The sequence below is a fragment of the Pongo abelii genome, chromosome 17 (assembly GCF_028885655.2).
Source record: "Pongo abelii isolate AG06213 chromosome 17, NHGRI_mPonAbe1-v2.0_pri, whole genome shotgun sequence".
NCBI lineage: Eukaryota > Metazoa > Chordata > Mammalia > Primates > Hominidae > Pongo > Pongo abelii.
In genome coordinates, this window is record NC_072002.2 from 65,254,928 (window position 1) to 65,279,493 (window position 24,566).

General features: G+C 39.5%; 1 long non-coding RNA gene across 1 annotated transcript in view; it reads right to left on the bottom strand.

Annotated features, from left to right (window-relative positions):
* Positions 1–4,748: 4,748 nt before the first annotated feature.
* Positions 4,749–24,566, bottom strand: part of LOC129051683 (uncharacterized) — a 38,599-nt gene continuing 18,781 nt past the window's right edge. The window contains exons 3-4 of the long non-coding RNA XR_008516112.2: positions 5,942–6,145; positions 4,749–5,022 (exon numbers count right to left, since the gene is read on the bottom strand). This is a non-coding gene — a long non-coding RNA (uncharacterized LOC129051683). The remainder of the gene's footprint in view (positions 5,023–5,941; positions 6,146–24,566) is intronic.

Below are 24,566 nucleotides of genomic sequence, written 5' to 3' on the forward strand. Positions count from 1 at the left end.
GGATTTAAGCTAGAGTAAGAGCTAGTCAATGACACAGTTGGGAACAAAATCCAAGTTTACTGAATCCATGCTGTGCAGTGAAGTTATCTCAGACCTGAGCTGCTAAACCAAACACATTACAAAAATGGCCTGCGTTGTGGGGGACTGGACCTTGACAGGCCCCTGGGAGAGAACCTCTGAGCCCTTGGAATATCGTGCCTGCTAAGAGTGTTTTGTGGGCCTGAGGCTGAGCAGCTTCAGTCCATCATGCAGGTGCCACATGTTAAATCTCTTGACAGCAAGGCTCAGGTGAGCTCCCCTGCTGGACAGTACTTTGCACATGTTGTCCCCCATCATTGCTGGGAGAATTAAGCATATCTCCATGGAACTCCACTGCAAGGGGACACCTGAAAGTTTGCACCTGATTTTCCCTGGACATTGCCCACACACTTTTTCCCTTTCCTGATTGTAATCAGTATCCTTCCACTATAATAAACAAAATAATGAGTATAACAGCTTTTCTGAGTTCTATTAGTCTTTCTAACAAACGATTGTGCCTACAGGTGGTCTTGGTGACTCCTGACACAAGTGCCCGACATTTCCCTTTAGACTGTACCTCTCTTAGCCCCATGATATCAGCCTGTAATTCTATCAAGTCCACCAGCTATGGTTTGAATGTTTGTGTCCCCTCCAAAATTTGAGTGTTGGAACTTCAACCCCAAGGTGATGGTATTAATTGGTGGGGCCTCTTGGGAGGTGATTAAGTCATCAGGGTCCCATCCTCATGAATGGGTTAGCAATCTCTGATGGAAGAGGTTGAAAGGAGTGCCCTAGTGCCCCTGTGCCCTCCCACCTTCCACCCTGTGAGGACACAACATTCATTCCCTCTGGAGGACACAGAAATGAGGCACCATCTTAGAAGCAGAGACCAGGCCCTTCCTGAACATGGAACCTGCTAGTGCCTGATCTTGGACTTCACAGCTTCCAGAGCTGTGAGAAATAAAGTTCTGTTCTTTAAAATTACCTAGTCTCAAGTATTTTGTTATAGCAGCATGAATGGTTTAAGACAACAGGCTACCATTTGAAGAAGGCATTCATCAGGCCGGCTAATGTATGAACTAAACTTTATTTACTCTCCCAAGATCTCTCTGTGATGAGTGCGCTCCCATGGAAGAAGTGTGCTGCCTGGAACATCTGGCTGAACCTGATGCTTGCACCTTCCCTGAAGCCATAAATCTTAGGTATGGACCCACTAGTCTGTCACATGAACACATCTGGAGGTTTCTTGAAGATTCTGAGATTTAGAGAGGGAGAACATGTGAGGCTAAAGTTTAAAGACATCAATTTTCAGGGAAATCAGATTCTAAAGTATTATAAATTTAAATATTCAATGTCATAATCAGATAGCCCACCAGAGAATGTGGCCACTGAATGTCTGGGTTGAATACAGAATTTTGTAAAATATGTGGTTTGGGGGATAATTTTTTTTTAAGTTAGTGAAATTTTTCTTTGGACAGAAAGAAGATTTAAGGCAATGAAGGCATAAAAAAATTAAAGTGGGACAGGAAGGGTTAAAAAAGAGGTAACCCCAAAAACCATTAAAAGATCCTGAAATAGACTCAAGTGCAAGTTTTAGTAAATGACAAAGTTGGCATTTCCAACCATGGGAGAGGATTAATTACTCAGGCAATGGTATCAGGACATGTGGTTTTATATTTAGGAAAACATAAAGGTTAGAGTTAGAAAAAAAAGAGTTTTTTTCTTATTTGACACATTGAATAAAAAATCTAAATGGATTAAAGAATTAAATGATAAAAATGGAACCATAAGAGAGTTGGGAAAAAAATTGTTTCATTTGGAGTATGGAAGATCTTTCAAAGGATAAAAATAAAAGAAGCAGCATACAGAAAAAAGACAAAGAGATTTACTAAATAAAACTGAAAGCGTCTGCATACCAAGTCTTACAAACAAAATTAAAAGGTTAATGAAGCACTGGAAAAATATTTGTACTATATAAGACATGCAAGAAAGGCTGAGTCTCAATACAGGAAGAGAACTTAATAAAAATAGATGAATGTCGATAAGAAATAGAAATATAGGCAAAGGACATAAACAGGCAATTCACAAACAAAGAAGACAAAAGGTAAATACATAGGAAAGAGATTCAACCTTAAGAATAGCAGAACAAAAAACATACAATCAAAAGGATAACATGCTATTTTTCACCATGAAACTGGCCATATCAGTTGCAGTACAACCAGGAAACAGGAACAACTTCACGTATTTACCAAGACGGGATTTTAATTCAGGGGCTTGGTTACACAGGTGATGGAAAAAGCCAAGAGTGTAAACAGAGGACCATGAAGTAACTTAGAGAAAATTAGCAATGACAGGAAAAGATGATCACCTTTAGGCTGAAAGGACAGGAAGAGGAGGTGGTGTTGCCAGAGCCAGGGGCTGGGGACACTCCTCACTCCATCCTCCAGGGAATGCAGCAACTACCAGAGATGTCTTCTCCAGTAGAGAGGAAGGGAGAGAAATACCTTGGCTTCCCCCTTCCTTTTACCTTCCAATCTCGCATTGATACTGCCCATTGGCCACACCTAGGTGGATAAAGCAGGATAAATGCAGCCTGCTGTGGTCAGACCTCGTCTGTAATACACAGCAGAGAAAGCAAAGGGTGAGAAAGAGGTCTGAGGACAAACTGGCCAGGACCACACACTGACAGAGGCTGAAGCCATGACAATGTTTGCAAGGATGCAATGAAATGCTACTTTTATACAAGGCTGCTGCTGTACCAATTTACAATTTACAACTCTCCAGGAGAAGAAACTTGGTAATGTCTGTTAAAGCTTTAAGAAGATGCCCTTTGACCTAGCAGTTGCAGTTCTAAGAATTTATCCTAAGAAATATTAGTGATAGAGGAAAAGCAGCATGCAGCTTAAGCCAAGGTTCCCTCATCCTCAGCCCCTGCTTCTGCAATTGATCGGCTCCGACCCCATGTCAACGTGGATGTAACTCAGTAGCTCTTCAAGTTCCCCCAAATATTCTACTTGAAACACAAGTCAATGAACAATGTAGACCAAGCTTGTCCAACCCGTGGCCTGTGGGCCGCTTGAAGCCCAGGACAACTTTGAATGCGACCCAACAGAAATTCATAAATTTTCTTAAGACATTATGATATTTTTTTGCGATTTTAGTTCGTCAGCTGTTGTTAGTGTATTCTATGTGTGGCTCAAGACAATTCTTCTTCCAGTGTGGCCCAGGGAAGTCAAATGATTGGACACCCCCAAGACTTTACTGAAGATTTTGTAGAGGGGATAAAAGAGGGGGTTTACAGCACATTAATAGCAAATGATGAGTCTTCATCGGATGTTTCTGTTACCCCAAATCCCTTTTGTGCCCCCCACCCCTGTGCTTCTCTTTCAGAGCATGCAGCCCTGGTTCCTGCTCACACTTCTCTGCTCTTTCATCCTTTTGTTTTGCTGCCTGTTCTCACTCCTACCTCCAGCCATTCACACCCAAATCCATCCTGGAATTCAGAAAAATACAGAACTCGCCTGCTATCAGATGTCACTCTCCATAGAAGGAAACAGAGGCTTAAATTACAAATTATTTCTTCTGTCATGTGTACAAGGATATCCCTCACATCATTATTTATAATAAAAGGTTTAAAATCTACATGTTCAAGAGTAGGGGATTGGTGACTCCCTTTTGAGGAAATACAATGTAGTTATAAAACATCACCCTGCAGAAAATGAGCTGACATAAAAAAAAAATTTTCAAATATTAAAACCAGATTGGGTTTATTTTATTTAAACAAGTAAAAAACAAATAAAATGATAGTCTCAGAACAAAAGCTTTGTTGGTGGCTGAATAGAGAAAGCAGGAAAGATCTCAGCTGGATTTTAGTTGTAATCCACATATAAAGCCCAGAGAAGATGGAAGCAGTTCCATATTGGCCCCAGCTTGTAGTAGTTGATGGGCGTGGTGTTGGTAATTTTTTCTGTCAACAGCCACTTAGTAAATATTGTCAGATTTGTGGCCCATTTGGTTTCTGTTGCAATGGCTCAATTCTGCTACTTAGCATCAAAGCCCCCACATACAATACACAGATGAATGAGCATGACTGTGTTCCCATAAAACTTTACATAAAGACCCTGAAATTTGAACTTCATAATCTTTTCATGGGTAATGAAATATTCTGTTTTTTCCAACCACTTAAAAATGTGAAAACCAGCCGGGCATGGTGGCATGTACCTGTAGTCCCAGCTACTCAGGAGGCTGAGTTGGGAGGATCACTTGAGCCCAGGAGTCTGAGGTTACAGGGAACTATGATTGTACCATTGTACTTCAGCCTGGGCAACAGAGAAAGACTCTGTTGCTTAAAAAGAAAAAGAAAAAAAATTAAAATAATTAAAAAACGTGAAAACTATTCTTATTTCGGGAGCCAAAAAAAAAAGAAGAGGCCACAGGCCAAACCATGGGCCATATTTTGCTGATCCCTGAATTAGGAAATCATGATTTTGATCCCATTGAGCCAAAGCACTTAGCAAAGTGTTGAAACTGTAGGGAGAAAAATACCTTTTCTCACTCAACAGTTTAAGGCTGGGGCACCTATAACAAAAGAGAAATTAACAAGAGAAAAGCATATAAACTTATTTAATATTAAGTTTGACATGTTATGAAAGATTTCAGAAATACAGACCCAAAGAAACAGGGAAAACTGTGTATTTTTGTGCTAAGTTTAATGAAGAAGTGGATAGGTATAGAGAAATAAGATTGGACAAAATGGGTACAATGTCATGGTAATAAATGGGAAAATTTAGCAAAGCCTGTTTATTCAGATTCTTCTCTGTGTTCCTGTGTCTTCAGGAATGAGGATATTACTTTCCTCCAGGTTTAGGGAAGGAACCTTTGGAATGACAGTTTTATGACCTCCCTCAGGGGAGAAGGCTGAGGAGAAGGTGAAAGTAAACTTCCTGCTTCTGCTGTTTTCTCAAATGCCGAAGTGCCATATTTTGGGGTAGCATGTCTTGAATCCTATGAAAACAAAAACAGGAAAAACAAATCTCCAGTGAATGGGTCATTTTGTGTTTTCTAAGTGCAGTAGACAGAATGGCCTTAAAGATGTTTAAATATGTTACATTACATGTGTCAAATGGTCTCTCTTCAACTGAAATGACCAGAGCTAAAAGAAATGTGTAGCCATGAGGACACTGTAACCTATGAATGACATTCTGAGACCAGAAACCCAAAATCATGGTAACTTGAGAGTGGTGCTAAGGCCCTAAGTTTTGGTCATACTCTCATCTAAGTAGGAACCTGATCAAAAAAGGGGAATTTTTAAAACAAAATTGTGGAAGGCCATTGTTTTGGACTGAGCTCATGTATTAGGCCCCAACAGATCAAACCAAACCAAGACAGTCATTCATGCTAAATGTGACATAATCAACTAAGACTTTAAGGAAACACATAGATCCTAGACCAGATCAGGTTTTGTTATTCTCCTGTAAACAGGATGTTCCAGCATAAGGAGATACCCTCTACAAAAGTCCTTGTTCCTACCTTTGCAAAACTGACTGTTCTACTGTTTCCCAGTGGGTTTCAAGACCAAATAAGTACATGTATGATGGTGATAGTGACATCAATGACTAAAGTTTTGGTTGGTCAATCTCTCAAAATTGAGAAAATGACCAAAAGGGGGTAATTGTTAAAGCAAACTAAGTAGGGCCTGAGAAGGACTCCATACATCAATATTTGAGTCCTTATGGGTGAACTGCAACCTAACTTAATAGGTAGATAAGATTGAAAACCTAACTTAGGAGTATGCACCTGTAACAATAGCTGAATCTTAGCCAATCCAGCAGCCACACTTCAACCACTCATAGACTTCTGAGTGTTCAAACTGTGTTCAAATAAGGCAAACACCGAGCTGTAACCAATCCAGTTGTTTCTGTACCTCACTTCTGATTTCTGTATGTCACTTCTTTTAGTTGTCTATAAACTTTTTCTGAACGCGAGGCATTCCTGGAGTTTCTCCAAATCTGCTGTGATTCTGGGGGCTGCCCAATTCAGGAATCATTCCTTGCTAAGTTGAACTCCATAATTCCGTAATTGTATTTGTTGTCTAGTTACTTAATCTTCCTGATCTCAGTTTTCTCATCTGTAAAAGGAGATAAGAATTTTCACCAACAGTGATGGCTAATATTGAGTGTCAACTTGATTGGATTGAAGGTTGCAAAGTCTTGTTCTTGGGTGTGTCTGTGAGGGAGTTGCCAAAGAAGATTAACATTTGAGTTAGGGGACTGGAAGAGGCAGACTCACCCTCAATCTGGGTGGGCACCATCTAATCAGCTGCCAGCATGGCTAGAATAAAGTGGGCAGAAGAACATAGAAGGACTAGACTCGCTGAGTCTTCTGGCCTTCATCTTTCTCTCATGCTGGATGCTTCCTGCCCTCGAACATCAGACTCCAAGTTCTTCAGCTTGTGGACTGTTGGACTTACACCAGTGATCTGCCAGGGGCTCTTGGGCCTTCAGCCACAGACTGAAGGCTGCACTGTCTGCTTTCCTACTTTCGAGGTTTTTAGGACTCAGGACTGGCTTCCTTGCTCCTCAGCTTGCAGATGGCCCATTGTGGGACTTCACCTTGTGATCATGTGAGTCAATACCCCTTAATAAACTCCCCTTGATACATACATCTGTCCTATTAGTTCTGTCCGTCTAGAGAACACTGACTAACACACCAACTGAGCTGCCTGGCTCTTTTATTATTGTTAAGTTAACAGTTAATTTGGCTTAATTTGCCTAGGTTACAGGCAGGTCTGGGAGGCCAGCTCATCACTGCTCCCACTTCAACTCAAACAGCAGTGCCAGAAAGTTCATTTGAAGACAAGTTATCCTGCTGGGAAACAAACAGAATAACCACCACCTCTGAAACTCAGACCTAGGTGCCTCCTTTTCCCTGGCTCCCACATCCAGTTGTTCTCCCCATCTTCAGCAACTCTGCCTCCCAAACAGGCCTCCCTTACCATAAAATCCCTGCCTTGGTCAAGCCTGAGTCATTTCTTTCCTGGACCACCATGGTGGTTTCTAACCATTCTCTTCCCTCAACCATGGAACCTGCCTGAGACTCAGTTTTCTCGTCTATATATTTCAAATGCCATCCTCCTCAGGTTGCAGAATGAAATGATAATTATATTCTCTGTGAACCATAGAACACTGATAAAATATGGTATAACAAGAGTCAGTCAACAGAGACCCACTTGCCCTAGTTTAAATAGGAAATAATGAGGGTTTTATGGAACTTAAAGTCTGCCAGGATCTCATCTCGGCTCCTGTTTTCACTGCTCTCCCTTCCCTTTCTCTTTCCACCTCCTTTGCTCCCCAGTTCACAGGGCAGAGCCTGGCCACATACAGTGGATCCTGAGTTGTTTACTTCTCTTCCATCCTAACAGACCAGATGCTGTTATTAGATTACATATTTTTAAAAGTCTGCTTAAACCCATTCAGTGCCATTGTGTGATTTCAAAGCTTAGTCCATTTTCTGCTTCTGTAACAGAACAACACAGAGTGGGTAATTTATATTTTAAAAAGTGTATTTGGTTCATGGATCTGGAGACTGGGAAGTCCAAGGGCATGGCAGCATCTTCTGGTAAGCGTTTTCATACTGTGTAATAACATGGTGGGAAAGCTGAAGGGCAAGTAGATGCGTGTGGAAGAGACTGCAAGAGGGAGCCAAGCTTACTTTTATAACAACCCGCTCTCATGAAAACAAATTTACTCTTGAGAGAACCAACTCACTACTAAGATAATGATATTAATCTCTTCTTGGGGGCTCAGCCCTCATGACTCAATAACCTCTTTAAGGCCCCACTTCTTAATATTGTTCCATTGGCAATTATGTCTCCAATATACGAACTTTTGGGGGCACATTCAAACCATAGTAGAAGCTAATCCCAAACACCTTTCCCTACACCCAGGGTCCTTTATGACTTAGCTCCTGTCTCTCATCTGCCTCAGCCTCCATTTTGCATGCTGCCTTCTGCTCACTGAAACCTCTTTTAGTCCCCAAACCTCTCCAGCTCTGTGGTGTCTCTCCACTGTGGTAGCTTATGTTCCCTCCTTATGGAGTACCTGTACCTCACCTGTCTGACTTGTACATTTTTATCCACCACTCAAGACTAAGCTGAAATGTTACCTGCTCTATTGTTACTCCTTTGGGCTCCTAAAGCACTGTGTATGTATAATAGTGCATACATGTACCCACATATATATCAAAGTGTGTACATTCTAAATGTTAGTATGTGTACTCATTAGAACAATTTTTTAAAAGGTAAAATCATGACTCATACAGATGAGAAATGAACATGTGTTAAGGATTTATCAATTAATGAATCAATGAGAGAACCAGATATCATAATCATTTCAAAGGAGAAATTTTAAAAACACAAATTTATAGGAGTTAAGGAATGTTGAAATGTATGTGCAAATGGAGGCAAAGGTAGCATTTTCCACAGCAGAGGAGAAAAGTCAGTTCAACTTCTACCAGTTAGGGCAGAATTTGCATGTCTAAAGGTAAGAATTATTTGTCATTGCTATCAGTTATCTATAATTTATCAAGAAGTAAAATAGCTTCCATAGAATCAGATAATCCCCAGGGTGTCCTTTAGAGTCCAAATAATACACAGTTTTCCACTTAAGCACTTTTTTTTCTACGGTACCCACCAAATGCTTAACAAACCCTAGCAGCTTTTCTTAGAAGGTAGCAACTAGAACTGGGCCACAAAAATGTCAGAGAATATCAAAGGGCAGGGTTGATTTCATATTCCCCTAGAGGAGTGCTGCCTTCAATTCTTCCTAAAAGCAGGGTTGGTATCAGCGGTGTGAGGGTTAGGAGGGTGGTTGGGGGTGCTGAGGAGGTGAGGAGTTTTGTAAACACTCCTTTTATACATGGCTGTAACAGATTTCCATTCATACCTATTTGGATTTCATGAAGCAAATTTGATGTCCTGTCAGGTTTGTTAAAATTAGGTTTTAACCAATGCTTTGATTTTAATATTTGTCCCCTCTGAAACTCGTGTTGAAATTTGATTGCCAATGTAATGGTATGGGAGTTGGGGCCTTTAAGAGGTTATTAGGCCATGAGGATTCTACCCTCACAGGTGAGTTTAATGCCTTAATAAAAGAACTTGCAGAAGCAGGCTCTCTGGGCTCTTCTGCACCCTTGCCATGTGAGGAACAGTGCTCCTCTCTGGAGGATGCAGCACTCAAGGCGTCATCTTGGGCATAGACACAAGGCCCTTACCAGACACCAAACCTGCCAACACCTTGATATTGGACTTCCCAGCCTCCAGAACTGTGAGTCAATACATTTCTGTTCATTATAAATTACCCAGTCTGCAATATTCTGTTATAGCAGTACAAAAGAACTAAGACAACCAATAAATGAAAACTTAAAATGGGCAGAACATAAAAGCAATACATATTTTTTGGAAAAGAGGGCCAGGAATAGCTATATTCTCCCTTTTATTGTGTCTCACAGTTTTACTTCCAGACCCACATCTTCTTTGTGAAAGTGCCCACACCTCAGAGGTCTGAGACTTGCTATGAATCTTTTTTTAGTGCCCTTTCATAGTAAAAAAAAAAAAAAAAAAAAAGGGTTCAATAATTTCCCTCAGACTGGCCTAAAAGGAGCCTTCCCCTTGTGGCCAGTGAGTGGAGGCTCTTTCTCCTTCTCCAGAGCTGCATTTTAATGAGACCCCAAGGGAGGCTTTGGGATGCAGGGAGCCAGCACTTTAGTTTAAGTGTCTGGCTCTTTTTATTTTATTTTTCTTCTTTCTGTGTCTTGGGCAGCTCCACTACCTCCAGCTGAGGAGTTTAACTCATTTAACACTTCCAGATGTTCCCTGTTCTGAAGCACCAATGCTTGTGGCTTGTTGAAAAGTCCTTAGGAGACTCAGGGACATGAGAATAATGTGTCCAGTGACCATAAGGCTGTCTTTAAAAAAAGAATATCTTGTCAGTGAGGAAAATTGCACCTTTGTCACTTGCTTTGCATCAACTTCAAGGTCCGATTTAAGTATTTCCTCAGCATTCATTTGGCACCATTTATTAAGCACCTGTTTTAGGCTCTAGAAGTTCAAAGATGAGGAAGTGCAGAACGTACTTCTAATGAGGCTGCTGTCTAGTATATGATAAACAGCAAACAGACTACTATAAACAGCCTGGAGGTGGCCAGAGGCACATGATTAGGAGAAAAAAGCAAGGAGCCGAACAGCCTGAGTGATACAATCCCATCTGAGTAACAAGAGTTATTTATACATATATATGGAGAGAAGATACATATGTTTACATATGAGCAGAACATTTCTGGAAGCATACTAGATGACTGGTTCTCTCTGAAGGCTTGGCTTTGGGGACTCTGGCATACAGGACAATTTTTAATTTCACTTTATATCCCTCTATATGTTCAAAAACCATTCTTTTTACAATGAGCATACATTACTTATAGAATAAAACAACAGCAACCAGCATGGCGGTACCACCAAAGAGGTACATACAGTGAGTTATGGAAGCAATGAAACAAATCATAAGATCCAAATTCAAGAATTTTCCTAATTATCTTAGATGGATAAATTTCTAGATTGCCATAGTTTTTGCTTACACATTTATGATATGTGACACTTATTCTCTACCACAGCCTGCCTTCCTGCCTTCTTTCCTTCCCTTCTTCCTTCCGTGGTTGTTTACTGAGATTCTACTATGCGCAAGCTAGATGATTCAATATTGTATTTGTTATCAAGCTTGATGGCATGTGACAGAAAGAAAAAACTAAAATAGTGGCTTAAAGAATCTAATTTTATTTTTCTCACACATGACGCGGTCTAGAGGTAGGCACTCATCCCAGGACTTGTATGCCAGTGGTGGGGTGGTCAAGGACCCAGGCTTTATCTAGCTTGCTATTCTCCCATCCTTGGCATGGCCTTTCATGGTCTAAATTGGCTGCTCCAGATTCAGCTCCAGTATTCAAATTCCCACAAACAGAAAGAAATAAAGAGGGGCTCCTGCCCTTCCTTTTAAGGAGACTTCCTAGAACTACCACACTACAATCTACTTAAATCTAATTGGCCAGAACTTAGCCATATGACCACATCTAGCTGCAAGGGAAGCTGGGATGGGCAGAGCAGCTGGGACACGTAGTATTTTAGCTGGGTGCATCACTGCCCTCAATAAATCTAGAATTCTTTTTTTTTTTTTTTTTTTTTGAAACAAGGTCTCACCCTGTTGACCAGGCAGTGGCATGATCATGGCTAACTGCAGCCTTGACCACCCAGACTCAGATGATTCTTTCACCTCAGCCTCCTGAGTAGCTGAAACTACAGGTGCATGCCGCAATGCTGATCTAATTTTTTGTAGAAATGGGGTTTTGCCATGTTACCTAGGCTGGTCTTGAACACCTGGGCTCAAGTGATCTACCCACCTCAGCCTCCCAAAGTCCTGGGATTACAGGCATGAGCCACCACACCCAGCCTAGGATTCTTTTTCTAATGAAAAACTGGAAACTAGATATTGGGAGTTCATTAGCAATCAATCTCTGCTGCAAATGGGAGCCAAAAAAGAAAGTTCCTGTCTTTATAGTGCTTATACTCTAGGAGAGAAATCTGACATTAATCAAGCAATCACAAAAATAATTTTAAAATTGCACACTATAGTAAGTGAGGTCAAGAAACACTTCACTGGGTCTTGGAAGTATATTATTAAAGGACCTAATCTGTTGGGGGATCCCTTTTCTAAAGAAGCATGAAATGGGACTGAAAAAAAAAGTAGCCAGAGGTCAGCCACGCAGGGCCTTGTCTACCTTAAGGTTTTGATCTTTATTGTAGAACAAAGGCCAGTGATTAAAGGGTTTTGAACAGGTTATGAGGTAACTTTTTACTCTGCTATGATTATGTTTTGAAAATATTTTTCTGACAGCTTAGTGCAGAGTGTGCTAAAGAAGAGGAAAATTGGATATGATGGGGGAGCCTACACACTGGCAGAAGGATAACCATTGACATCTAGCCCATTTCAGAGTAGCCAGAGAAACTTAGTGCCAGCCCTTTGTGGAAATTGACAGTGGTCAGTGGTGGGGCTGCACAACATTGTGCTATATGTCTTGTTCTTTCCTATCCCACTGGGGGTTGAGAGTGGAGTACAACCACAGGAGAGGAACATCTGTGTTGAGTCATGTGGAGCCATGTGTTACTCATCCCTTCTCCCCAGGTATAGTGCAGCCTGGTGAACATGGCTGTCTACCCAACCGACCTTCCACCTACCTTCCTCCCAATAACAGAACCTTGGTCTACTCAATTGCATGATGAAAACCCTTTGATCTCAGGGAGGTAGACTTCCTCCAGCCTCACAGGATGACTTATGATTGGTCTAAAACAGATATAGTAATCCCATACCTCTTTCCAGATACTTTCCCAGCCATCATCTAGTAAGAGATGAACTTGTGACTCACTGAGATTAAAGAGGGGTTTCTGGGAATGTTTTCTTCATAATAGGAGAAGTGTTAGAGGATTGTTGTATGTGACCATGCTTTCTCCCTTTTCCTTGCTTGGGGCACTGAAATGAAAATATCATATTTGAAGCTGAGCAGCACCTTTCAGCTATGAGGCTAAAAGCTCAAGGACCAAAATCCAACATCCTCATGGCAGATCAGAAAGATAGGATTTTTCTATCTAGGCTTCCAATGACATTGTAGAGCCACTGCACACAGCTTGGAGCTACCTCCCAACAGATTTCTTAGAATGCAAGGTGATTCCACATGTTCTCACTCATAGGTGGGAATTGAACAATGAGAACACATGGACACAGGAAGGGGAACATCACACAACGGGGCCTGTTGTGGGGTGGGGGGAGGGGGGAGGGATAGCATTAGGAGAAATACCTAATGTGAAATGACGAGTTAATGGGTGCAGCACACCAACATGGCACATGTATATACGTAACAAACCTGCACATTGTGCACATGTACCCTAAAACTTAAAGTATAATAATAAAAAAAAGAATGCAAGGTGATTATATGTATCTATTGCTTAAGTAAATGTTAATGTAGTATTCTTTTACTTGCAGCCATAGGCATCCTGACTAATACATTTGGCAAATATTGAATTGAACCAGATGAACCTACTTTATCTCAGCTGTGTAAACTTGAGTAACCTTGGCCAAATTATTTTACCTCTCAGATTTCAGTTTTTCCTCCTCAAAATTGGCTGGTAATGATAACCATCTTGTAAGGTATGTTCTGAGAAATAAACACGGTAATACATATAAACACATTTAGTGATCTCTAAAGTACAGTCCAAATGCAAGTATAAAAGATTAAAATACTGTTGTCTGTTATACTTCTTAAATGCACACAGATATTACTATTTTAGTAGCTAAAAACAGAGCCAATTTTCTTATTGGCATTCTTCTATTCAGTAAAGTAGGTAATATAAATTGTATGAATACACATTTCCCCCCCTCCCCATTGAGATTCAATAAAGTCATTTTTAGTTTGCTTGGTGAAAAAATATAGTAACCATGTTAATCTTTCCTAAATTAGCTCTCAAACCAAGAAAAAAAGAGGGTTGCTTAGCACTGATGTATAAGAACTAAAATGTTCTTTGAAATCAGAAAGACTTATATTTGAATGTTGATACTTCCACTTCTAAGCTTTGTGACATTGGTATATTTAATTTCTGTATATTATATGAGAATGATAATGCCTACCTTATCATGTATAAAAATTCAAAGGAGATGATTAAGGATGGTCCAATACTACTCACAACTCTGGCCCTCACCATATCCCACTCAATTATTTACCGCTTCTTAGCTAACCCCTGCATTGAAGGAAAAGTTGCTCATTCTTATCAGGGCCTTTGATTGATCAGGACCCAGCATATCACTGGGCCATATTTTATTAGTGGATAAAGACACAACATACCAAAATATCAGTGCCTTGCATGATAACCCTTTTGCTCTTCTGCACCCATGAAAGGAAGATTCACTTCCACCTCTTCTTTTTCATGCATGTGGTAGGCAGAATTCTAAAATGGTCCCCAATGATCTCCTCCTGATACTCATGCCTACACATAATCTCATCCCCTTAAGTGTGGGCTGGACCTGGGGACTTTCTTCTTTTTCTTTTTTTTAAGTGGCTTTATTGAGATATCATCCACATAGGATTCATTCATTTAAAGTGTACAATTCAATGGTTTTATTCAAGAAAATTCAATATTAAATAAAGTATACTCAAAGATATATGAAACCATCACCAACAACAATATCTGAACATTTTCATCACCTGAAAAGGAAACTGTGTACACTTTAGTTATCAACTCCCTATTCCCCTATGCCTAAGCAAGCACTAATCTACTTTCTGTCTCTAAATATTTGCCTATTTGGACATTTTATAGAAATGGAATCATGTAATATGTGGTCCTTTTGCGACTGGTTTCTTTCACTTAGCATAACGGTTTCAAAGTTCATCCATCTTGTGGCATGTAACAGTATTTCATTCCTTTTTACGACTGCATAATATTCCATTGCATGGATATATCACATTTAGTTTATCCATTCATCAGTTATGAACATTCGAGGTGTTTCCACCTTTTGGCTATTATGAATAATACTGCTACAAACCTTCATGTGCAAGTTTTTGTGTAGACATGTTTTCATTTCTCTAGCATCCATACCTTGGAGTGGAATTGTTGGGTCATATGGCAACTCTATGCTCAATCATTTGAGGAACTTCCAGACTGTTTTCCAAGTGGTTGCAACATTTTACATTTCCTCCAGCAGTGTATGAAGGTCTTGAATTCTCCACATCCTCATCAACAAGTTATTTTCTTTTTTAAAAATTAAATTAGCAATGTTAGGGTGAAGTGGTATCTCCTTGTGGTTTTTACGGATGTTGAGCATTGTTTCATGTGCTTATTAGCCATTTGTATATCTTCTTTGGAGAAATTTCTATTCACAATCTTTACCCATTTTTAAATTGGACTATTTGTCCTTTTATTGTTGAGTTGTAAGGGTTCTGTGTATTCTGAATACAAGTCCCTTATCAGATATATGATCTGTAAATATTTTCTTCCAGTCCATAAGCTGTCTTTTTACTCTCTTGATAGTGTCTTTCGATGCATGAAAGTTTTCAATTTTGATAAAATCCAATCGGTTTTTTTTTTTTTTGCTCATATGTTTGGTGTCAGATCTAAGACTCCATTGCCAAATCCATGGTCATGAAGATTTATCTCTGTGTTTTATTCCAATAATTGTATAGTTTTAGTTTTGACATTTTGATCTTGATCCATTTCAAGTTAATTATTTGTATATGTTATGGAGTAAGTGTCCAAATTAATTATTTTCCCTATGACTATCCAGTTGTTCCAGTGCTTTCATTGAAAAGACTATCTTTTCCCCATTAAATGGTCTTGCACCCTTCTTGAAAATCAGATGACCGTAAATACATGTGTTTATTTCTGGACTCTCAATTCTGTTCCATTGAGCTATATATCTATCTTTATGCCAATATCACACTGTCTTGGTTACCGTTACTTCAGAGTAACTTCCAAAATCTGGAAGTGTGGGTCCTCCTACTTTGTTCTTCCTTTTCAAGATTTTTTTGGCTTTTCTAGATTCCTTGCAATTCCATATGAATTTTAGAATCAGCTTATCAATTTCTACAAAGCAGTCAGCTAGGATTCTGATAGAGATTACACTGAATCTGTAGAACAAATTAGAAAGTATTGTCATCTTAGCAATATCAAGGCTTTCAATCCAAGAAAATGAGATTTTTAAAATTTATTAAGATTTCCCTTTAATTTCTTGCAACAGTGTTTTGTAGTTTTCCAAGTTTTATTCTTCTTTTAAGTTTATTCCTAAGTGTTTTATTCTTTTTGATGCTATTGTAATAGGATTAATTTCATAATTTTATTTTTGATTTGTTCACTACAAGTGTATAGAAATACAATCTTTTTTTTATACTTTAAGTTCTAGGGTACGTGTGCACAATGTGCAGTTTTGATACATAGGTATATGTGTGCCATGTTGGTTTGCTGCACCCGTCAACTCATCATTTACATTAGGTATTTCTCCTAATGTTATCCCTCCCCCGACCCCACGACAGGCCCCGGTGTGTGATGTTCCCCCCCCGTGTCCAGGTGTTCTCAATGTTCAATTCCCACCTATGAGTGAGAACATGCAGTGTTTGGTTTTCTGTCCTTGTGATAGTTTGCCGAGAATGATGGTTTCCAGCTTCATCCATGTCCCTGCAAAGGACATGAACTCATCCTTTTTTATGGCTGCATAATATTCCATGGTGTATATGTGCCACATTTTCTTAATCCAGTATATCATTGATGGACATTTGGGTTGGTTCCAAGTCTTTGCTGTTGTGAATAGTGCCACAATAAACATACATGTGCATGTGTCTTTATAGTAGCACGATTTATAATCCTTTTGGTATATACCCAGGAATGGGATTGCTGGGTCAAATGGTATTTCTAGTTCTAGATCCCTGAGGAATCGCCACACTGTCTTCCACAATGGTTGCACTAATTTACACTCACACCAACAGTGTAAAAGTGTTCCTATTTCTCCACATCCTCTCCAGCATCTGTTGTTTCCCGACTTTTTAATGATTGCCATTCTAACTGATGTGAGATAGTATCTCATTGTGGTTTTGATTTGCATTTCTCTGATGACCAGTGATGATGAGTATTTTTTCATGTGTCTGTTGGCTGCATAGATGTCTTCTTTTGAGAAGTGTCTGTTCTTATCCTTTGCCCACTTTTTGATGGGGTTGTTTCTTTTGTTTCTTGCAAATTTGTTTGAGTTCTTTGTAGATTCTGGATATTAGCCCTTTGTCAGATGGGTAGATTGCAAAAATTTTCTCCCATTCTGTATGTTGCCTGTTCACTCTGATGGTAGTTTCTTTTGTCATGCAGAAGCTCTTCAGTTTAATTAGATCCCTTTTGTCAATTTTGGCCTTCGTTGCCATTGCTTTTGGTGTTTTAATCATGAAGTCCTTGCCCATGCCTATGTCCCGAATGGTATTGCCTAGGTTTTCTTCTAGGGTTTTTATGGTTTTAGGTCTAACATTTAAGTCTTTAATCCATCTTGAATTACTTTTTGTATAAGATGTAAGGAAGGGGTCCAGTTTCAGCTTTCTGCATACGGTTAGCCAGTTTTCCCAGAACCATTTATTAAATAGGGAATCGTTTCCGCATTTCTTGTTTTTGTCAGGTTTGTCAAAGATCAGATGGTTGTAGATGTGTGGTGTTATTTCTGAGGCTTCTGTTCTGTTCCATTGGTCTATATATCTGTTTTGGTACCAGTACCATGCTGTTTTGCTTACTGTAGCCTTGTAGTATAATTTGAAGTCAGGTAACGTGATGCCTCCAGCTTTGTTCTTTTTGCTTAGGATTGTGCTGACAATGTGGGCTCTTTTTTGGTTCCATATGAACTTTAAAGTAGTTTTTTCCAATTCTGTGGAGAAAATCATTGGTAGCTTGATGGGGATGGCATTTAATCTATAAATTACTTTGGGCAGTATGGCCATTTTCATGATATTGATTCTTCCTACCCATGAGCATGGAATATTCTTCCATTTGTTTGTGTCCTCTTTTATTTCATTGAGCAGTGGTTTCTAGTTCTCCTTGAAGAGGTCCTTCACATCCCTTGTAAGTTGTATTCCTAGGTATTTTATTCTCTTTGTAGCAATTGTGAATAGGAACTCAGTAATGATTTGGCTCTCTGTTTGTCTGTTAATGGTGTGTAGGAATGCTTGTGATTTTTGCACATTGATTTTGTATCCTGAGACTTTGCTGAAGTTGCTTATCAGTTTAAGGAGATTGGGGCTCAGACGACGGGGTTTTCTAAACATACAGTCATGTCATCTGCAAACAGGGACAATTTGACTTCCTCATTTCCTAATTGCATACCCTTTATTTCTTTCTCTTGCCTGACTGCCCTGGCCAGAACTTCCAACACTATATTGAATAGGAGTGGTGAGAGAGGGCATCCTTGTCTTGTGCCGGTTTTCAAAGGGAATGCTTCCAGTTTTTGCCCATTCAGTATGATATTGGCAGTGGGTTTGTCATAAATAGCTCTTATTATTTTGAGATACTTTCCATCAATACCTAGTTTATTGAGAGTTTTTAGCATGAAGGGCTGTTGAATTTTGTTGAAGGCCTTTTCTGCATCTATTGAGATGATCATGTGGTTTTTGTCATTGGTTCTGTTTATGTGATGGATTGCGTTTATTGATTTGCATATGTTGAACCAGCCTTGCATCCCAGGGATGAAGCCCACTCGATCACGGTGGATAAGATTTTTTATGTACTGCTGGATTCAGTTTGCCAGGATTTTATTGGGGATTTTTGCATCGATGTTCATCAGGGCTATTGGTCTAAAATTCTCTTTTTTTGTTGTGTCTCTGCCAAGCTTTGGTATCAGGATGATGTTGGCCTCATAAAATGAATTAGGGAGGATTGCCTCTTTTTCTATTGATTGGAATAGTTTCAGAAGGAATGGTACCAGCTCCTCTTTGAACCTCTGGTAGAATTCGGCTGTGAATCTGTCTGGTCCTGGACTTTTTTTGGTTGGCAGGCTATTAATTATTGTCTCAATTTCAGAGCCTGTTATTGGTCTATTCAGAGATTCAACTTCTTCCTGGTTTAGTGTTGGGAGGGTATATGTGTCCAGGAATTTATCCATTTCTTCTAGATTTTCTAGTTTATTTGCAAAGAGGTGTTTATAGTATACTCTGATGGTAGTTTGTATTTCTGTGGGATTGGTGGTGATATCCCCTTTATCATTTTTTATTGCATCTATTTGATTCTTCTCTCTTTTCTTCTTTATTAGTCTTGCTAGCGGTCTATCAATTTTGTTGATCTTTCAAAAAACCAGCTCCTAGATTCATTGATTTTTTGAAGGGTTTTTTGTGTCTCTATCTCTTTCAGTTCTGCTCTGATCTTAGTTATTACTTGCCTTCTGCTAGCTTTTGAATGTGTTTGCTCTTGCTTCTCTAGTTCTTTTAATTGTGATGTTAGGGTGTCGATTTTAGATCTTTCCTGCTTTCTCTTATGGGCATTTAGTGCTATAAATTTCCCTCTATACACTGCTTTAAATGTGTCCCAGAGATTCTGGTACATTGTGTCTTTGTTCTCATTTGTTTCAAAGAACATCTTTATTTCTGCCTTCATTTCATTATTTACCCAGTAGTCATTCAGGAACAAGTTGTTCAGTTTCCCATGTAGTTGTGTGGTTTTGAGGGAGTTTCTTAATTCTGAGTTCTAATTTGATTGCACTGTGGTCTGAGAGACAGTTTGTTGTGATTTCTGTTCTTTTACATTTGCTGAGGAGTGCTTTACTTCCAATTATGTGGTCAATTTTAGAATAAGTGTGAAGTGGTGCTGAGAAGAATGTATATTCTGTTGATTTGGGGTGAAGAGTTCTGTAGATGTCTATTAGGTCTGCTTGTTGCAGAGCTGAGTTCAGGTCCTGGATATCCTTGTTAGCTTTCTGTCTCATTGATCTGTCTATTGACAGTGGGGTGTTAAAGTCTCCCATTATTATCATGTGGGAGTCTAAGTCTCTTTGCAGTTTTCTGAGGACTTGTTTTATGAACCTGGGTGCTCCTGTATTGGATGCATATATATTTAAGATAGTTAGCTTTTCTTGTTGAATTGATCCATTTACCATTATGTAATGATCTTCTTTGTCTCTTTTGATCCTTTTTGGTTTAAAGTCTGTTTTATCAGAGACTAGGATTGCAACCCCTACTTTTTTTTTGCTTTCCATTTGCTTGGTAGATCTTCTTCCATCCCTTTATTTTGAGCCTATATGTGTCTTTGCACGTGAGATTGGTCTCCTGAATACAGCACACTGATGGGTCTTGAGTCTTTATCCAGTTTGCCAGTCTGTGTCTTTTAATTGGGGCACTTAGCCCATTTACATATAAGGTTAATATTGTTATGTGTGAATTTGATCCTGTCATTATGATATTCACTGGTTATTTTGCCTGTTAATTGATGCAAGTTTCTTCATAGCATCCATGGTCTTTACAATTTGGCCTGTTTTTGCAGTGGCTGGTACTGGTTGTTTCTTTCCATGTTTAGTGCTTCCTTCAGGAGCTGTTGTAAGGCAGGCCTGGTGGTGACAAAATCTCTCTGCATTTGCTTGTCTGTAAAGGATTTTATTTCTCCTTCACTTATGAAACTTAGTTTGGCTGGATATGAAATTCTGGGTTGAAAATTCTTTTCTTTAGGAATGTTGAATATTGACTCCCACTCTCTTCTGGCTTATAGGGTTTCTGCCGAGAGATCCACTGTTAGTCTGATGGGCCTCCCTTTGTGGGTAACTCGACCTTTCTCTCTGGCTGCCCTTAACACTTTTTCCTTCATTTCAACCTTGGTGAACCTGACAATTATGTGTCTTGGGTTTGTTCCTCTTGAGGCATATCTTTGTGGTGTTCTCTGTATTTCCTGAATTTGAATGTTGGCCTGCCTTGCTATATTGGGGAAGTTCTCCTGGATAATATCCTGAAGAATGTTTTCCAACTTGGTTCCATTTTTCCCATCACTTTCAGGTTCACCAATCAAATGCAGATTTGGTCTTTTCACATAGTCCCATATTTCTTGGAGGCTTTGTTCATTTCTTTTTACTCTTTTTTCTCTAACTTTGTCTTCTCGCTTTATTTCATTAATTTGATCTTCAATCACTGGTACCCTTTCTTCCACTTGACTGAATTGGCTATTGAAGCTTGTGCATGCGTCACGAAGTTCTCGTGCCATGGTTTTCAGCTCCACCAGATCATTTAAGTTCTTCTCTATGCTGTTTATTCCAGTTAGCCATTTGTCTAATCTTTTTTCAAGGTTTTTAACTTCCTTGTGATGGGTTTGAACATCCTCCTTTAGCTTGGAGAAGTTTGTTATTACCGACCTTCTGAAGCCTACTTCTGTCAACTCATCAAAGTCATTCTCCATCCAGCTTTGTTCCATTGCTGGCAAGGTGCTGCGATTCTTTGGAGGAGAAGAAGTGCTCTGATTTTTAGAATTTTCAGCTTTTCTGCTCTGGTTTCTCCTGATCTTTGTGGTTTTATCTGCCTTTGGTCTTTGATGTTGGTGACCTACAGATGGGGTTTTGGTGTAGTTGACTTTCTGTTGATGTTGATGCTATTCCTTTCTGTTTGTTAGTTTTCCTTCTAACAATCAGGTCCCTCAGCTGCAGGTCTGTTGGAGTTTGCTGGAGGTCCACTCCAGACCCTATTTGCCTGGGTATCACCAGCAGAGGCTACAGAACAGCAAATATTGCTGCCTGATCTTTTCTCTGGAAGCTTCGTCCCAGAGGTGCAGCCACCTATATGAGGTGTCTGTCAGCCCCTGCTGGGAGGTGTCTCCCAGTTAGGCTCCACGGGGGTCAGGGACCCACTTGAGGAGGCAGTCTATCTGTTCTCAGAGCTCAAACGCTGTGCTGGGTGAACCTCTGCTCTCTTCAGAGCTGTCAGACAGGGACATTTAAGTCTGCAGAAATTGCCTGCTGCCTTTTGTTCAGCTATGCCCTGCCCACAGGGGTGGAGTCTAGAGGCAGTAGGCCTTGTTGAGCTGCAGTGGGCTCCACCTAGTTCGAGCTTCCAGGCTGCTTTGTTTACCTACTCAAACCTCAGAAATGGCAGACGTCCCTCCCCCGACCAGGCTGCCGTCTCACAGATTGATCTCAGACTGCGTGCTAGCAGTGAGCAAGGCTCCATGGATGTGGGACCCACAGAGCCAGGCATGGGAGAGAATCACCTTGTCTGCCAGTTGCTAAGACCTTGTGAAAGGCACAGTATTTGGGGAGGAATGTCCCATTTTTCCAGGTAGTCTGTCATGGCTTCCCTTGGCTAGGAAAGGGAAATTCCCCAACCCCTTGTGCTTCCCGGGTGAGGCAACACCCCACTCTGCTTTGGCTCACTGTCTGTGGGCTGTACCCACTGTCCAACCAGTCCCAGTGAGATGAACCAGGTACCTCAGTTGGAAATGCAGAAATCACCCATCTTCTTCATCGATCATGCTGGGAGCTGCAGACTGGAGCTGTTTCTATTCGGCCGTCTTGGAATGCCCTCCCAGATCAATCTAGAAATACAATCTTTTTACATTGATCTTGTATTCTGCAATCTTGTTGAACTCGTTTATTACTTTTGATAGTTTTTTTTACGAGATTCTTTAGAATTTTCTATATACAAGATTATGTCATTTGTGAATAGAGATAGTTCTACTTCTTCCTGTCCAAAATGGATGGCTTTTATCTTATTTTTCTTGCCTAATTGTCTTGGCTAGAACCTCCAGTACAATGTTGAATAAATGTGGTGAGAATGGGCATCTTGTCTTGTTACAGATCTTAAGGGAAAAGAATTCAGTCTTTCACCATTAAGCATGATGTTAGCTGTGGGTTTTCCATACATGTCCGTTATCAAATTAATGAAATTCCTTTCTATTCCCAGTTTGTTTGATGTTTTTATCATGAAATAATGTTAGATTCTGTCAGATGCTTTCTCAGCATTAATTGAGATGATCATGTGATTGTTTTCCCTCATTCTATTAATGCAGTGTATTATATTGATTGGTTTTCTTTTTTTTTTTTACATGACACGTGCTCTATATCTTTATTGACTCCTTAATAACTACTACAAGCTCACTTGTGAATCACACCTGATGTACAATAAATAAGTCACAATTCTGAACAACAGCTATAGAAACTTGAATTCCTAGTAAATGTAATAATTGAGGATCTTAAATCTCAACAAATCAGGCCTTCCAGTTTTTCAGATGGGGAAACTAAGGCCTAAAGATAGGAAGTGACTTACCCCAAAGTAAAAGATCTAGTTAGTAATAGGAGCTGAGATTGAGATCCATGACTTTTAAAACCCAGAATCATGCTCTCTCCACTAAACCATGTGATCATTCCAAGTGGTCAACAGTTTCCATGACCTTCCTTCTCTTTCCCCGGGAAGGGTCTCCACATTAACCAAATTCTTAAGGCATTCAGAGAATCTCTCCAGTGTGAGGTTTTTATTGTTGTAAAAAAGAAGAGTTTTGTCTAACGGTTTCCCCACACTCCGTAAGTATATTTGATTTCTCTTCACTGTTAATTTTTTGGTGTTTTGTAAGATATGTGCTCTGGCTAAAGGCTTTTCCACATTCATTACATTCATAGGGTTTCTCTTTGGTATGCATTTTCTGATGTTTTTTTAAGGTCTGTCCTCTGCCTAAAGGCTTTGCCACATTTACTGCATTCATAAGGTTTTTCTGCAGTATGAATGACCTGATGTTGAATAAGACCAGAGCAGTAACTAAAGGCCTTTCTACATTCATTACATTTATAGGATTTTTCACTAGTATGAGTTTTCTGGTGATTTTTGAGGTCTGTACTCCGACTGAAGGCTTTTCCACATTCAGTACATTTATACGGTTTTTCTTCAGTGTGAGTTATCTGATGTGGGACAAGTGCTAACCAATCACTGAAGGCTGTTCCACAGTCAGTGTACAATTTATCCCAATAAATATTGGATTGGTTTTCTTGTGTTGAACCACCTTTGCACTCCTGGGATAAATTGTACTTGGGTATGTGTATAATTTTTGCCTGTTGCCAGTTTGGTTTGTTAGTATTTTGTTGACAATTTTTGCATACATATTATAAGAGATATGGATCTGCAGTCTTTCTGTGATGCATTTGTCTTATTTTGGTATCAGAATAATTTCCGGTCAGTTTCTGGGGAACAGACCATCTCATATTCTAATTTCATGGAATGAATTAGGAAATGTTCCTTCTTCTATTTTTTGAATTTGAGTTTGTGAAAAATTGGTATCAATTATACATTTGGTAGAATGTCTGCAGTGATGCCATCTGTTCCTGCTTTTCTCTTTGAGTAATCTGATTTTTTGCTACTAATTCATTCTTTTCCATTGTTACGGTTTTGTTCAGACTGTCTGTTTCTTCTTGGGTCAGTTTTATTAGTTTATGTCTTTCTAGGAATTTGTTCATTTCATCCAGGTTATCTAGGTTTTTGCATATAATTTCATGTATTTTGCATGTATTCCCTTTATAATCTTTTTTTTGGTCAATCTAGCTAAAGGTTTGTTAATTTTATTGATGTTTTCAAAGAACCTGCTTTTGGTATTGATTTTTATATATTGTTTTTCTCTTCCTTGTTTCATTAATTTCTATTCTTATCTTTATTATTTTCTATCTTCTCCTTGCTTTAGATCTTTCTTCAGCATCTTCGGGTGGAGGTTAGGCTGATTTGAGATCTTTCTTTTATAATATAGGCAGTTATAGCTATACATGTCCCAGTAAGCATCACTTCAGCTGCATCCCATAAGTTTTGGTATGTTGTGTTTTTATTTCATTCATCTTAAAGGAAATGGTGGGAGAGAGAAACATGATAGGAAAAAAAGTTAACATTTGTTTTTTGTTTTGCTTTGATACAGAGTCTGGCTCTGTCACCCAGGCGGGAGTGCAGTGGCACAATCTCAGCTCACTGCAACCTTCACCTCCTAGGTTCAAGTGATTCTT